This window comes from Vombatus ursinus, unplaced genomic scaffold (assembly GCF_900497805.2).
Source record: "Vombatus ursinus unplaced genomic scaffold, bare-nosed wombat genome assembly UNPS02014799.1, whole genome shotgun sequence".
Lineage (NCBI taxonomy): Eukaryota > Metazoa > Chordata > Mammalia > Diprotodontia > Vombatidae > Vombatus > Vombatus ursinus.
Genome location: NW_020954577.1, coordinates 19,193,285 through 19,207,380, shown reverse-complemented (window position 1 = coordinate 19,207,380; position 14,096 = coordinate 19,193,285). Strand labels below are relative to the sequence as shown.

Genomic DNA, 14,096 nt, shown 5'->3' with positions numbered 1-14,096 from the left:
CCCAAGGCCGCCGTTGGACTTCCTGCTATTCCTCAGTGTTAGGATGGTTTTCCTGACATCAGGCCCAAAGTTAGCTTTTTCCCTCAACCCGGTGCTCCAAGCTTGTCTTCTGGACAAGTTGCTCCCTGTTCCTATCCTTCAGATACTCCCAAAGATGCTGCTCCTTTTCCCTCAGTTAAGAGATTCCCAGTTCTTTCATCCAGTCCTCAGAGCCGGGAAGGTTAGCATTGAGTTCTTGACCCAGGTCGTTTTTGGTAATCTTTCTCTGTTTCTTCTTGTAGTTTCTCTTTTGACCAGATGAATCAGCAGGCGGGAGGGTAGTCATCGGGGGGGCACATTTTCGGAGATTCTCTGTTACTTTCAAGATACTTGGCCTGTCAGTATAGTAGAGCCCTGCTGTTGGTATCTAGTTGATCAGTGCCTGACTCAGTACTTCTCAGAGGGAATCCTTAACAACTATGACCAGAACTCATTGTTTGGGTGAAGCACTGTGTTGTATGGAAGAGTCCTACCGTCATCGGCACTACCTCTGCCACTGCCACCACTACCACTGAGACCCATTCCCGTGGGGTTTGGCAATGAATGTACTTTCTCCACAAGAGCCTATGGAGTGAGGCAGCTTGTTAGCTCCGTTTTGTAGACATTGAGATACGTCCAGGATCACACAGCCGGTAAATGTCTAAGGACAGTATTCAAAGCCAGGTCTCCTAACTCAGTTTCCAACTCAGTTTGCCCCCCAGGAGCTCATGGCACTTTTTGGAAAATGCAGGCAATGAACTCCAAGGTCAGGATCTTCAGTATTATTAAGTTAGGAGTGGCTGAAGCATTTCCTTCAAGTAGCACCCCCCCCCCCCCCCCCGCTTTTGACCTTTTACATACTGCCAGTTCCGCCAAAGACTGAAATGAATTCACAGGAACAAATGAATGTTCCTGAAGCTGTTTCAACCCAAACAGCTCCATTTTGAATGCTGCAGGGGACTCTTGGCTCCAGAATCTTCCTTCTTTTCAGCTTCCTAGAAATATGCTTATTTGGACCCATCATTTCCAGTCTCCTTCCAGTGCCTAATCGTGAGTTATGGAGGGAAAATGCCATTGCTCAGCACATGAGACTTCTAGGCAGAGGCTTTGGGTTTTATTTTTTAAAGTGTTTTTTAATGATTTCTAAAACCCTTTGTGAGAGAAATGACAGTAATTAAAGGGTGAAAAATAGGACCTATTAGGGGAGGATTATTTAGCTCAAAGAATAGAAGCCAGGAGGAGTGAGAGAAGGGCTGGTGATTCATTAGAGAGAATGCGGCTGAGCGCTCAGCCATGTTGAAGACTAAAAATCAGGACTCGTGAGGTGGGGTAGGGATTCAAGCAAGGATCTACACCCTGGGTTTGGGAATTTGCTTTGGATTGTTTGATGTTTTGATGATCGTATTTCAATATCATCGGTTTCCTTTTTAATCTTACGTGTTCCATGCATTTAAAAAATTATTCTGAGAAGAGGTCCGTGGGCTTCACCGCTCTGACCAAAGGTTAAGAACTCCTGGTTTAGGTATAAGAAAGAGCTTTTAAAATCCTAGGCTGGAGACCTAAAGCCAGGGTCTCTCGGCAAGCTTCCCAAGCCGAGCCCTCTTGAGTGTGCCCAGCGTCTTCGGGGGCATCCCCCTCCCCTGACGCCTCTCTGATTGCCTTGCTTTCGAGTTTCTTGTTCACAAATCTGAGGTGTTCTCATCTCTTGAATTCTGAACGAGGGAAACCAGACATCTACATTTTCCAAGATACCTTTGAGCATTATTATAATCCAGAAAACTGAAGGAATAGAGAGAACTCTGCTCAATATTATGTTTCTCCACCTCCTGCTAAAATGTGCCTCTGACCTGAGAATCAGGGACCGAAGCGTAAGATCGCGGAGTCACCCATCCCTAGCCTCCCCTTCATCCAGCCAGTCACCAAACTCTATAGATCCTGCCCTGAGCCTTCCTCTGGATCCCGTCTCCTGAGCTCTTCCTACTCGTTCTGACTCTGTTGTTTCCGGATGAACCTTCCCAAACGCATGGCCTTGCCCCTCTTGAGACTCGTAAAGGAACCCTTGGGTGGCTGCCAGTGCAGGCCGAGCTCCTTCACCTTCTGCCCTCGCTGCCCCACTCCCAAACTCCATTCCCAAGGGAGTGTCCTTCCCAGTCACAGTGCAGCTTAGCCTTTTGTGAGTCATGGATCACTGGGTAGTCTGGTTTTTAAATGCAAAAATAAAATACGTTGGATTACAAGGAAACTGGTTATATTGAAGTACAGTTATTTAGATTCAGAACGAAAAACAAGTTCACAGACTCCAGGTTAAGTACTCTTGCAATAGCCATTCCCATTCTCATTCTTCTCCCCTTTGCCCCTTGAACTCACCCTCTCAGTGGCCTGTGCCGTGCACCTGGCTCTTTGCTTGCACCCTGTGGGGTCATTGCCATCCTTATCTCTTTGTCTTCCAAACCACGTGGATGATGTGAGACCTTTGGGCACCCCCACTGGTAGTGAGTTCAGTCAGCAGCCTTCAGTTATGTGGGTGTGCATATATGTGTATGTGCAGGGAGATATGTGTGTGTCCATATGTATGTGTGTGCATGCAGACACACAGGCATGTTTGGTAGTGCCTGCCTCTTTGATGGTTTAAACTTCTGTTTTGCTGAGTGGCAATTAAGTAATGCAAGGCCTTTTTTTTTTTCTTTTTTTCCTGGGTGGAGGCCATGTTTGTTGGTTTCGTTCACCTTCAGTGTGCCCAAGGCTCTTTGTTGATGTAGCACAGCACATCCGAAATATTTTTTTCTCCCTAGTAGGACCAAATGTACAAAATGAATAAATAAAAATCTCTGAAAGACAGGACAGAAGAAAAAACTCATTCAGCAAGTTTTAAATCATTCCTTCACTCCGAATTAGGGTATTTGCAATCCCGAGTGGATTCAGCATTTCTGTTGTCAATATTGCACAGTAACTATGAGGAGACCAGATGGTTGTTCAGAGAAATTTTTTTTCTCAGCTTCAGCAAGCATTCTTTTGGAGAGCCTGAAGGGCCTTGTGGAAGTCACCCAGCCTGAAGAAAGTACAAAACTGTGCAGTATATGCCCGTCTCTGGCTATCAGCAGGCCACAGCCTTGCCTGCCCCCGGAAGCCTGTACACTCCCTGCTGGCACTGGAGGGAAAGACGCTGCCCTTGGTGGTCCTGTGGCCTTGTCTGAGTCCAGAGTCCTCCTCTGTAAAATAGGGGCATTTGGGGTGTTGCTAGGAGGAAAGCACTTTGAGCTATAAGCCCTCTCTGAGTATATACTATTTATTTTAAAATGCAGATAATCTTGGTAGAATTTAGAGCCTGGCATCCAGTGACGTGACGTGCATTAGGACTGAGTCTGCCCACAGGCCTGGAGGAAATGGTTGGTTGCTTTGTGTCAGAGTGCTTGGCTCCTGGGGCTGGGCTGGGCATTAGGAGAGCCTGACTGGCTGCTGGGGGCATGAAGGGAGTGGAGCAGACAATATGGCGCCTCCACCAAAGCCCCCAAGAGGTGGCACCATAACAGCCACTGGCTTCATTTTCTCCTAAATGTCACGATCGCCAGCCCCTGGCGCTTACCCCTCCTGTCTGGCCCCAGTGCCCAGAACACAGAACCAGGGCTGATCAGAGCACTGCGACAGCTCATGAGACGGCAAAGAGGTTCTTGGAGGCAAGCCCTTAGCCAAACCCTTATGTTTGTGAAATTATTCTAGGAGGAAAATGCATCCTGAGGCCCAGAGAAGCAGCACTCGGTGTTTGAGTGCCTGCTTGTGTGTGTTTCAGGCGAGGCATGGTCAGATGACTCCCAGTCACTTGGCAAGGCGGATTCCTTATGTGTCTGAGCAGGCCTCGATGCCACCGCAGACCCTGCAGCTTCATAAACGTGTCTGGGCAGGAGCTGACCACTAGCCTGGGTAGGGAGGATCCTCCAGTGGCTAGGCGAGGGCCTCGTCCAGTCCCATCACCCCACAGCGCACGTGGACTCCTGAAGCTCTTGACGGAGCTGCCCGGGGTCGTGCAGGGGGTGAGCCGCAGAACCCAAAGTAGGAAAGGGAGGTCCCACAAAGGCAGGGGGCCGCCATGCTTAGGGCTCCTCCATGGCTCTGCTGGGAGGGCCCTTGCATGGAAGTGGGAGGAACGAGCTGGACTTGACCATTGGTTGGGAGGGGGAGGGAAGACTTGAAACCACTAACATTTTCAGCCTCAGAAACCTGGCCCATTGTCTCTTCAAGGCGGGAGGAGCAGATTTGTGGGGAAATTGGCCCGGGCAGGAGATGCCTAGAGGCAGAAATAAACTGTATTTATTTGGTGTGATCATTTTGGGGGGTAGAAGAGAAGGAATATACTGCTTGGAATGAACACAGACCTTGCCCTGCCTCCGCATTAGCCTGTAGCAGCGTCGCTCCATACCAGTCCATCTCACTAAAGAGAGAACCGTGGGGCCCGGATAAAGGAGGGGCTAGCTGAGCCACTTTCTAACGCACAAGGAGGAAAGTGGCTGGGTCACCAGAGATGGCACTCGTTCTGGGCGATGTTAGCAAAGGCCTGGACTTGCCGGCTTGGCTTTTTGTAGCTGAGTAAAACAGTTTAAGAATTAGCTTAGATGATGGGAGGTCCGGGTTCACGATCGTAGTCCAGTCCCTGGGCGGCCTTCAGAATTAGCTAGTTGTTTGTTGAGATATTGGTATTTCTGGCTTTTGTGTCCATGGAATCTTTTTTTCCCTTTTTTTAAAAGAAACGAGGTAGTTTTTAAAAATTGTTGTATTTATGCCGTAGAGAAAGTAAACCACAGTAACCTGACGGGATTCTTCTGCATCTCCGTTGGTTTTTCCATCCTTGGTGTCAATATTGTAGCTCTGCTTGCTGAGAAAGAATTTTCGCACCAGCAACAAATACCTTATTTTCAATGATTCTGCTGTCCTTGTGTTCAGCCTCCACCCCAGACGACAGGCCTCAGCGGCTTCCTTGTGAGGCGGCCTTATCTGGCCTTAAGTGGACGGCAGAGATGGTGCTGGGACTGGAGCTTTATTTATTGGGAATATTTCAGCTCGCTTCATTTGTTTTGTGCCAGAAGAAAGTGACTGCCACTCCTAGCAAATTCAGTTGTCTTTATCATCCACTAACGGAAGAATACTGTTCTGACCTCCTAATTTTGATGGAAAAGTGGTCTCGTGCCTGTACCATCTTTCCTAAACATTATGTTATTGACTTAGAGGTTGACACTGTTTTCCTGGTAAGGCAGAGTTGGGCTTGCCCATGTACTACCTTACCCCATCCATATTAAAAGTGACTGTTCTCTAAAAAGACATCTCCATAGAAAAGAGCAGCTCCTTCCACCTTCAGCCGCTTTTCCGTCCTAGAGCCGCAGGCCAGACAAGCTTCTGTGGCCTGTTGCTACAGGAGATCAGCTCACCAAAGGCCGGTGTAGACAGCCTCTCCTTCTCCTACTTGAGGCCGCACCAAGTCGATCGGGGTGATCGGGACAGCCCTTTCATTCAAAGATGTTTAAAATGATTGTAGAGCTTGAGTGATGTCCAGCCGGACCAGGGCAAAGGGGTGGGCTCGTGCATTTGGCCTTGACGTGGAAAGGAAAGGGAGGAGAAATGAATGACAGAAAAGGACGTTAAGAACCTTCGTGGACTCTGCACTATGTGTTCCCCCGGTAACTTCCCAGGTCAGAGTCCCCTGTGGAGGTTTTCTTGTTAGGTCATTTCCCTCATCCCGGTTCAGGCGTGTCAAAGACTGCTCTTTGGAGGGGGGGCACAGGTGTCATCTTCAGGTGCCCACAGGCACTTGTGTGGGGCTGGGGCCCAGCAGGCAAGACAGTTCCAAAGGCCTTTTGTTAGGCGTGTGCCAGAAGGAATCAGATCTTCATCTTTGTCTTGGCACCAAAAGTCAGTGTTGGCTTTTTTGGTTTTTTGCTTGGGGGATTATTTCTTCCTCTACATTTGAGACGTGAGTCCTTCAAGTCACAGAATTCTGTCCAGCTGGCCAGGATGCCGTGCGCCGAGGGACGGACGCTCCATGCCAGCACTCATCCTCACAAGGAGGTGTGACCTGTGACACAGTCTACCAGCTTCTCTCAGGGAGCACATTAATCCTACAAATGTTGCTCTGGGAATTTGAGAGATGCCCTGGCCACTCACCTCCCAGTTCATTCAACCAGCCTTTGGCCAAGGAGCCGCTATTCTGAGTTTCCAGATGAGAAATAACCCTCGGAATGAGGAAGAGTCCTCCCGCCTGTACTGGCGTGCCATACACTGAATCACTAACGCACGTGAAAAATAAGTCCAGTTGTATTTGGGAGGAGAGAAGTGGTCATGCCCATCTCCACACCTATATACCTACCCACATACAGATGTTTTTAACATGCCGTGAAATAAAAGAATCCTGAGTAAAAGTGAAAAGGAGAGTTTTGTCGAAATCCCTGGATAAGCACTGTTGATCCAAAGACTAAATCCCATTTCAGGTATTTTCCTCAGAGCCCAGGCTCTAAATAGAAGGGGGGGGGGGCCTTCATTTTATAGCAAATGAGAAGTTTTACACGTTAACCTTTTATTTGTAGTTTTAAACTCCTTTTATGTAAAAATAAATAATAAGCTCTTTACTGGCCACTCGGTAAATGTCCCAGCCTGTCTACTGGGTCATTGAGTTAGATATGCCTGTGCTGCCCACATCAGCTCCCATGACTAATTTGTCCAGACTTATCCTTCCCTTGAGAAGTTTGTGTAGCCCTGGCCTGTTGGGAGTGGCCAGAATCAGTGAACTAGAAATATGAGTGTGCAGAAGGGGATAGTGATAGCTTTTTCTTAAGGCAGACTTCCTCCTTTCATCCTTCCTTCCCGCAGAAGGCGTTTCGTGGGATCGATCGGTTAGGATCTTCAGGACAAATTTTCTCTTCAGCATAGCCCAGGTCGGGGAGTTTTGGGGTCTGCTACAAAGCCTGCTCTTTATATGGCCAGGTAACTCTTCCCCACTAACAAGTTGGTATTTCGGGGGTCCCCAGGGTGGCAGGCACAAACTTGGAAACCAGTCAGAAGCCATGGGACACATTGTGTGCAAATAATTCTTATTTCCTATTTGTAATGAATCAGTTCTACCAGGAAAGTCTTGGGCTGCTACAAAACAATAGGAGCTTCTGACATTAATTGGAGGGGCTTGAGGGGGGAGTTTTTCTCATTTGTCAATTATTTATGTCTTCCATTTTTTTTACATGCTTACTGCTTTGTTCAGCTTTGGCTACATTTTTTTTTAATTCCTTGTCAGCCATATTCCGAATTCCATGAATTTAAATAGAGTTAAATTCTAACCATCTTATTTACTTATTTTTTTCAGTTGACTCATGCCTAGATAATGCTTGTGTTATTGACCAATTTCATCTTTATTTTTCCAGTGTTAACATCCTTGTAGAAGGTCATCCTGCTTGGGTTTGGGTTTCAGTGTGTTTTCTGTTAAATGCACATTTCTGATATTTGTGTCTCCACGTGTCACATTATACTTTATTCAGCCCCGACCTTGCCCAGGAGGCGGGTGGTATCGTAAGTGGGACACCAAGCTTGACCTCTTTGTTGTCCAGCCCTGGGGGCAGCAGCCTGCAGTGGCCTGTGTAAGCACCCCACACCACCCCACAGGCATTCCCATTGTCCTTTGGCTGTTGGCCATTGTAATTTTTCCATCCTGTTCTGTGGCTTTGGTGGTGAGGTGGCTGGAAGCCCCAAAGCTCCTGCTCTTCCTCCTTCTCCACCTGGGCCACCCTCCCGTCCCTCTGAAGCACAGGTTTAAAAGCTTTGCTGCTTTTCCTGGTTAATCTGAGGGGCTGCCCCTCCCCGTCTCCTGGGGCGATCTTCCCATCTGCTCCCCAGTTCGGGGCGTTTAGGAGTTCCTCAAGGTCCCTCCGTTTCTGGGAGATCGCTTCTTGTCTCTTATCAGAACAGTCCATGAACAAGTACTGATGAAATGCCCACTGGGTGCCAGCACTGCCCTTGGCTCTGGGGGTGCTGAGACAAGGCCCAGCAGCTCCTGCCCTCGAGGACCCTTCATTCTCCAGGGGGAGGTGGTACATTCCCAAAAGATACAAGGAAGGGAACTTGGTCACCCCGGAGTTGTTGGGGCACAATCTAGATGTTAAGGTTGGAACACATTTTGTGAATATAGGTAAAAGAGCTCTTTCTTTTGGAATCTTTCCATCTCTTCTGCTTATTTTAGGAGTTTTATATGCTGGAAACAAGGACCATAGTCTCTTATTCTAATGCAGAAGTGTCTTTTAGAGCTGGAGTTTCATCCCAGCTAGGGGGTACAGTGAATAGAATGCCAGGCCTGGAGTCAGGAAGACCTGAGTTCAAATTTGGCCTCAGACACTTACTACCTGTGTGACCCTGGGCAAGTCACTTAACCCTGTTTGCTTCAGTAAAATAAGCTGGAGAATGAAACAGAAGACCACTCCAGTATCTTTGCTAAGAGACCCCCAAATGGGGTCACAAAGAATCGGACGTAACTGAACAACTATATACAGTAATAACCTTTCCAAATAGCACAAAGTAGAACTAAGAAAAGAGGAGAGCAGGTATAGACCTTGACTTGCCCCACCTCTTGGCCATGGAGCATGCCTGGGGAGAAGATGAGCTGGAGGCAGGAATTTCCTGTTGTTAGAATGCCTCATTTGATGGGAGAGGAGATGTGGTTTGTTTCAGAAGCCATACAAGTTCCAGCGAGTAGAGATACTGGCAGTGGAAAGCCTTTTAACACGTTTGACGCCTCCCATCCATCTCCTCAGGGCTAAGGAGACTCCTTCATGAGGAAATCTCTCATGATTTGTTTGACATGCTTGGCAGGCGACACGGAAATGGGCAAACCTGCTGATCTGCTACTAAGTTCAGGGCAGCTTTAACATGTTGATTCTTTGACAGAAGTGTAAATATGCCCTTAAAATTGTTTTTAATAGAATGGCAGAAACTAGGCATAGACTAACATCTTACACCATATTCCAAGATAAGGTCAAAATGGGTACACGATTTAGACATAAAGAGTGATACTATAAACAAATTCAGAGAGCAAGGAATAGTTTACCTGTCAGATCTATGGAGAAGGGAGGAATTTATGACCAAACGAGATAGAAAACATTATGAAATGCAAAATGGATAATTTTGGTTACATTAGATTAAAAAGGTTTTCCACAAAGTCAATGCAACCAATATTAGAAGGGAAGCAGAAAGGTGGGAAACAATTTTTACAGCCAGTGTCTCTGATAAAGGCCTCATTTCCAAAATGTATAGAGAACTGAGTCAAATTTATAAGAATGTAAGACTTTCCGCAGTTGATAAATGGGCAAAGGATATGGACAGGCAATTTTCAGATGAAGAAATTAAAGCTATCTATAGTCATATGAAAAAAATGCTCTAAATTGCTATTGATTAGAGAAATGCAAATTAAAACAACTCTGAGGTACCACATCACACCTATCAGATTGGCTAACATGACAAAACAGGAAAGTGGTAAGTGTTGGAGAAGATGTGGGAAAATTGGAATACTAATGCATTGTTGGTGGAGTTGTAAATTGATCCAGCCATTCTGGAGAGCAATTTGGAACTATGCCCAAAGGGCTATAAAACTGTGCATACCCTTTGGACCCAGCAATATCACTGCTAGGTCTGTATTCCAAAGAGATCAAAGAAAAGGGAAAAGGACCCTTATGTACAAAAATATTTATAGCTGCTCTTTGTGGTGGCCAAGAATTGTAAATTGAGGGGATGCCCATCAATTGGGGAATGACTGAACAAGTTGTGGTATGTGAATGTAGTGGAATACTATTGTTCCATAAAAAATGATGAGTAGGCAGACTTCAGAAAAACTTGGGAAGACTTTGCATGAACTGATGCTGAGTGAAGTGAGCAGGACCAGAACATTGTACACAGCAACAGTAACATTGCGTGATGACCAACTTTGATAGACTTAGCTTTTCTCAGGAAGGCAAGGATCGAAGACAGTTCCAAAAGACACAAGATGGAAAATGCTCTGTACATCCAGAGAAAGAACTGTGGAGTCTGAATGCAGATCAAAGCATACTATTTGCTCTCTTTTTTTTTCTTCTTTCTCATGGTTTTTCTCTTTGCTTCTAATTCTTCTTTATAACATGACTAATGTGGAAATATGTTGAATATGATTGTACATGTATGGCCTATATCAGATTGCACTCTGTCTTGGGGAAGAGGAAGAGGTGGGGGGAGAAAATTTAAAATTCAAAATCTTATACAAGTGAATGATGAAAATAAAAATAAATATTAAAACATTTAAAAATTGTTTTTAATAGACATTCCAAAAAGGCCAAGCGCCTCAGTCCAGAGGCCCCTTTCCAGTGGTGAGCCCATTCCCATTTTCTTGGTTGTTACCAGCCAAGCTCCTGATTTCAAGTGAAGTTTGTTCCTTGACTTCTAAGGCCATGGCCTTCCAGTGAACTGTCATACAGACGCATGGTCTTTCCAAGATTTTCTTTTCACGCAGAAAGATCATTTCAATTGGGGTGGTGATGAATGTAGGTGAGATCTTTCAGGTTGAGATAGTGTCAGACCCTGGAAGATTTCTTACCTCTCCCTAGGCCAGAGGCCTGGAAGGTTTCATGAAGAGATGAGATTTCAGGATAAATCATGGAAGGGGTTAGAAGTAAAACCACTTGCCTCATTGAATTAGGCCAGGAAGGCTCTAAAAATAACCAAGGACAGCACTTTTCACTGGACTCTCTCTTTTGTAAATGCAATTTAAAGACCATTATTTTTCCAGTATACCTGTGCTTTTTTATTTTTTTTTCACTTTTTTCTCAGTAGCTGTAAATTAAACTCCTTTAATTGAACCATTTGAATATTTTATTTCTTCATGATTAAGTTCTTGTTCATTCTTTAGTGAATTTAATTTAGAATCAAATTAAAATATTAACATAATGTGTGAACACCTAATGGTTACAGGGGTTTTTTTTTTTTTCATTACTGGCTTTTTAGAGTTGATATTGCTGTTATGAAACTCAGGTTTTCTTTGAAACATGGTTTGTCAGGCAGACGTCTGATGCGCTTCATTTTTTTCAGGAAGAATTGAGAACAGAATTGAGATCTTCTGAAAGTAAAGTCCTCTTGCCAAGGTTCTGTTCCAGAAATCCCTTTGGGTTGAGAGATTAAGGAATGTGATGAATAAAAACCCCAAGAGACAGAGCTTCTGAGTAATTAGCTAGCCAGCACTTGATAAATTGATGGTGAGTGGTTTTCTCAGTAACCAAAGGCACCAGGGGAGACCCTGAGACACCTTTAGTGCCTTTTCAAAGGGAATTCCCCAGACCAAAATAACCCTTGATTGGTGGACGTTTAATGAAAAGAACATGGCTTGAACATGAGACTTAGCCACCTCCATCGATCTCCATCTAGACCGCTCTGGCTGGCTTTCTCCTTCATAATCTGGGTCACCCTAAACTCTAATGGAGAAGATCAAGGACAGGGGTTCCTTCTCCAGGGTAGGGCCTTGCCCAGACTGGATTCTGTCTATACTAAAGAGAAATTAGGCCTCTTGTTGGCTGGGGCCTTGAGGGCTAGGACCGCTCTCATTGTCAGCCAAGCCCTGCAGAGACAGACTGACCTTAACAGGAAATGAAGGGAAAGGGTGGATCACAAATATTAGTTATTAATATAGTAGTAATAATTTCTCTCAGGAATGTTTTACTGTGAGTGAGTGGAACTGAAGCACAGAGCCTGGCATTTCTTCCTGATGCAGAGAGCTGCTAGAGACAGACAGATGCAGATGCCTCCCTCCAAGCCCGCTTCCTGTTGTTCTGCTATGGAGAAAACCTTACTTGGCATCCTTCTTGGTTACTCTGAACCTGTGAGCTTCTCGGTGCATGGAATAGCTTGACATCTCCCCCTTCTCCTCCTCAGGGTTCCCAAGCCCTGCCCAGTGTGCTCCCCTGCCCCACCGGCTAAGGGCCTGCCGCAGTGGGTGAGCTGGGCCGCTCCATAACTGGCCCTCCCCTTCACAGAGAATGTTTCCGGGATCATTTTAACCATCTGTTTCACTATTGGATCATACGTATTTTGGGAACTGTGCCAAGTTATGTTTAGTTTATGGATTATTAATTTGGGTTGTGAGTCCCATGATTTATTAAATAGAGTAATTCCTTTGTCAAATCAAAGGCATTGGAGTCGAGAGCCGATATTGAAGGGCACAGAGAAACCTGGAAGGTCTTTTTTTTGACCCAAGCCATGTCTCAGGAGCAGCCGTTAGTCAAGCTGAGTCTGGCTGTGCTCAGATGGTTTTCCTGAAAGGGGAAGTTTCAGCCAGTCTGGAGTCCCTGAACACAAAGGTGAACAGTTCAGAAGGACTTTTACCCAAACTGTCTGTTAGAGACTGGTGACAGGAAGTCATCCTTTCAAAGTGTTGTGGGAGGGTCATCTAGGTGGTGCAGTGGATAGAGCACCGGCCCTGAAGTCAGGAGGACCTGAGTTCAAATCTGGCCTCAGACCAAACACTTGACGTGTATTAGCTGTGTGACCTTGGGCAAGTCACTTAACCCCGATTGCCTCACTTAAAAAAAAAAAAGTGTTGTGGGTGAAATTCTGCACCATTTGCAAGCACTTTTCTGCACTTTACCTTTCCCCAATCCCTGCCCTTCAGGACACATAGGGCTGCTTTAGCTGTTGGTTGGAAGGTATTTAATACATGAATTGGCATCATTTGCATTATGCAAGAAGATTAACTTTACAAGCTCTGCTATTAATCTGAGTAGCTCTACATAGTGACCTATGAAAGAGCATAATTAAGTTAGCCTAATTAAGTTAATTAATTGTCACACTCTGATGAATTTAGTATTGAGAGGAAATTAAATGCAAATAGAAATGTGGAGCCATTGGTTTGAAATCATATTTAAAGGACTTTACAAAGATACATTCTATTTAGGTGAAGACTGTGTCTGTCTATTGTGTAGTAACTTGAGAATGTGCAAAATGAAGGGGACCTGGAAGAGCCAGCCCCGTTGCTAGGAATCCAGATCTGATTCTGAACTGAGAGACAAACAGGTTACCACGCAGGGAAACTATTGAGTGACAAATTGCATTTTTCAACCTATTCCGTATAGAAATGTTCATTTTTGAGTCTACTGTAACATGAGAGAGTGTGTCTCATTGCCAGATAATACTGAGAAATGACAGATGCCTCCAGGAATAAGCCTGGCAGCAACGAGATGATGAAGGAAAGGGAAAACCGACTGGTTGCCTCTTGTTTGGCTTCTGGGCCTTCTGCGTGGCTTTAATGTGGCTCCTGGAGAAGTGGGGAGATGGTGGGAGAGCTCCCGGCTGCCCTCGATGACCCAGACCTCTGGCCCGGGTGAATGGTGTCTTTAGGGGTAGTGAGCAGTGAGCTGTTCTCGGTGACCATTGGAAGACTTGGAGAACTGTAGAACAGCAAACGTGGAATCTGAAAGCTGTAGCCTTATTTCAGTTGCTGCCAAAACTCAAGAACGAGTTAATTCCGGGAGGATTTGTGGACATTTCATCGTGCTGGGTCCGTGATGTTGTTTCCTTGTTTGATAGGATCTCTAAGCAGAGGCATCATCTAGTGGACAGGCCCTTCACCCAGCCTCTGAGCAGGGAAGACTTGGGATTAGCATCCTAAGGACAAGTCACTTAGACTCCCCCTGTTGGAGGCAACTGCCCTAGCACACTGACATTCCAGAGAAGGACCAGCCGGGACTGGCAGAAGACGTTTTCTCATCCAGGGGGTCCCTACCCCTGGAGACGCTAAACTGGTAGGGAGAGTTTACGTAGATGAAATAAAGCCTTTGATGGGCTCTGGTGCTATTTATGTGGAAAGAGAGAGCGATGAGCTGCGTGTTGGGGTCGGGGGTGGAGTCCCGAGGTTTGGAAGAATCAGCCTGAAGCTTTTGTCATCTCTCCTTGCCTGGACCATCCCTGCAGCCCGCCTGTCCTCCTCCTCCCTAAAGGGCTAGGTTTCAAAGGGAGCTTTCCTTATCTTAACCTGAATCTGCTGCAGGGCCTTCTCAAGGAGGCTCTTTACCAAGAGTGGCTGAATTGAACTGCCATACGAG

General features: G+C 45.9%; 1 protein-coding gene across 3 annotated transcripts in view; it reads left to right on the top strand.

Moving 5' to 3' along the window:
- The window catches only part of PHF14 (PHD finger protein 14), a 174,495-nt gene that overhangs the window by 140,083 nt on the left and 20,316 nt on the right, over positions 1-14,096 (top strand). The window contains exon 18 of one of the 3 annotated variants that reach the window (XR_003569997.1): positions 6,871-6,984. The exons of the other annotated variants lie outside the window; for them this stretch is intronic. The gene's annotated coding sequence lies outside the window, so the exon portion shown is untranslated. The remainder of the gene's footprint in view (positions 1-6,870; positions 6,985-14,096) is intronic. 3 annotated transcript variants of the gene reach the window in all.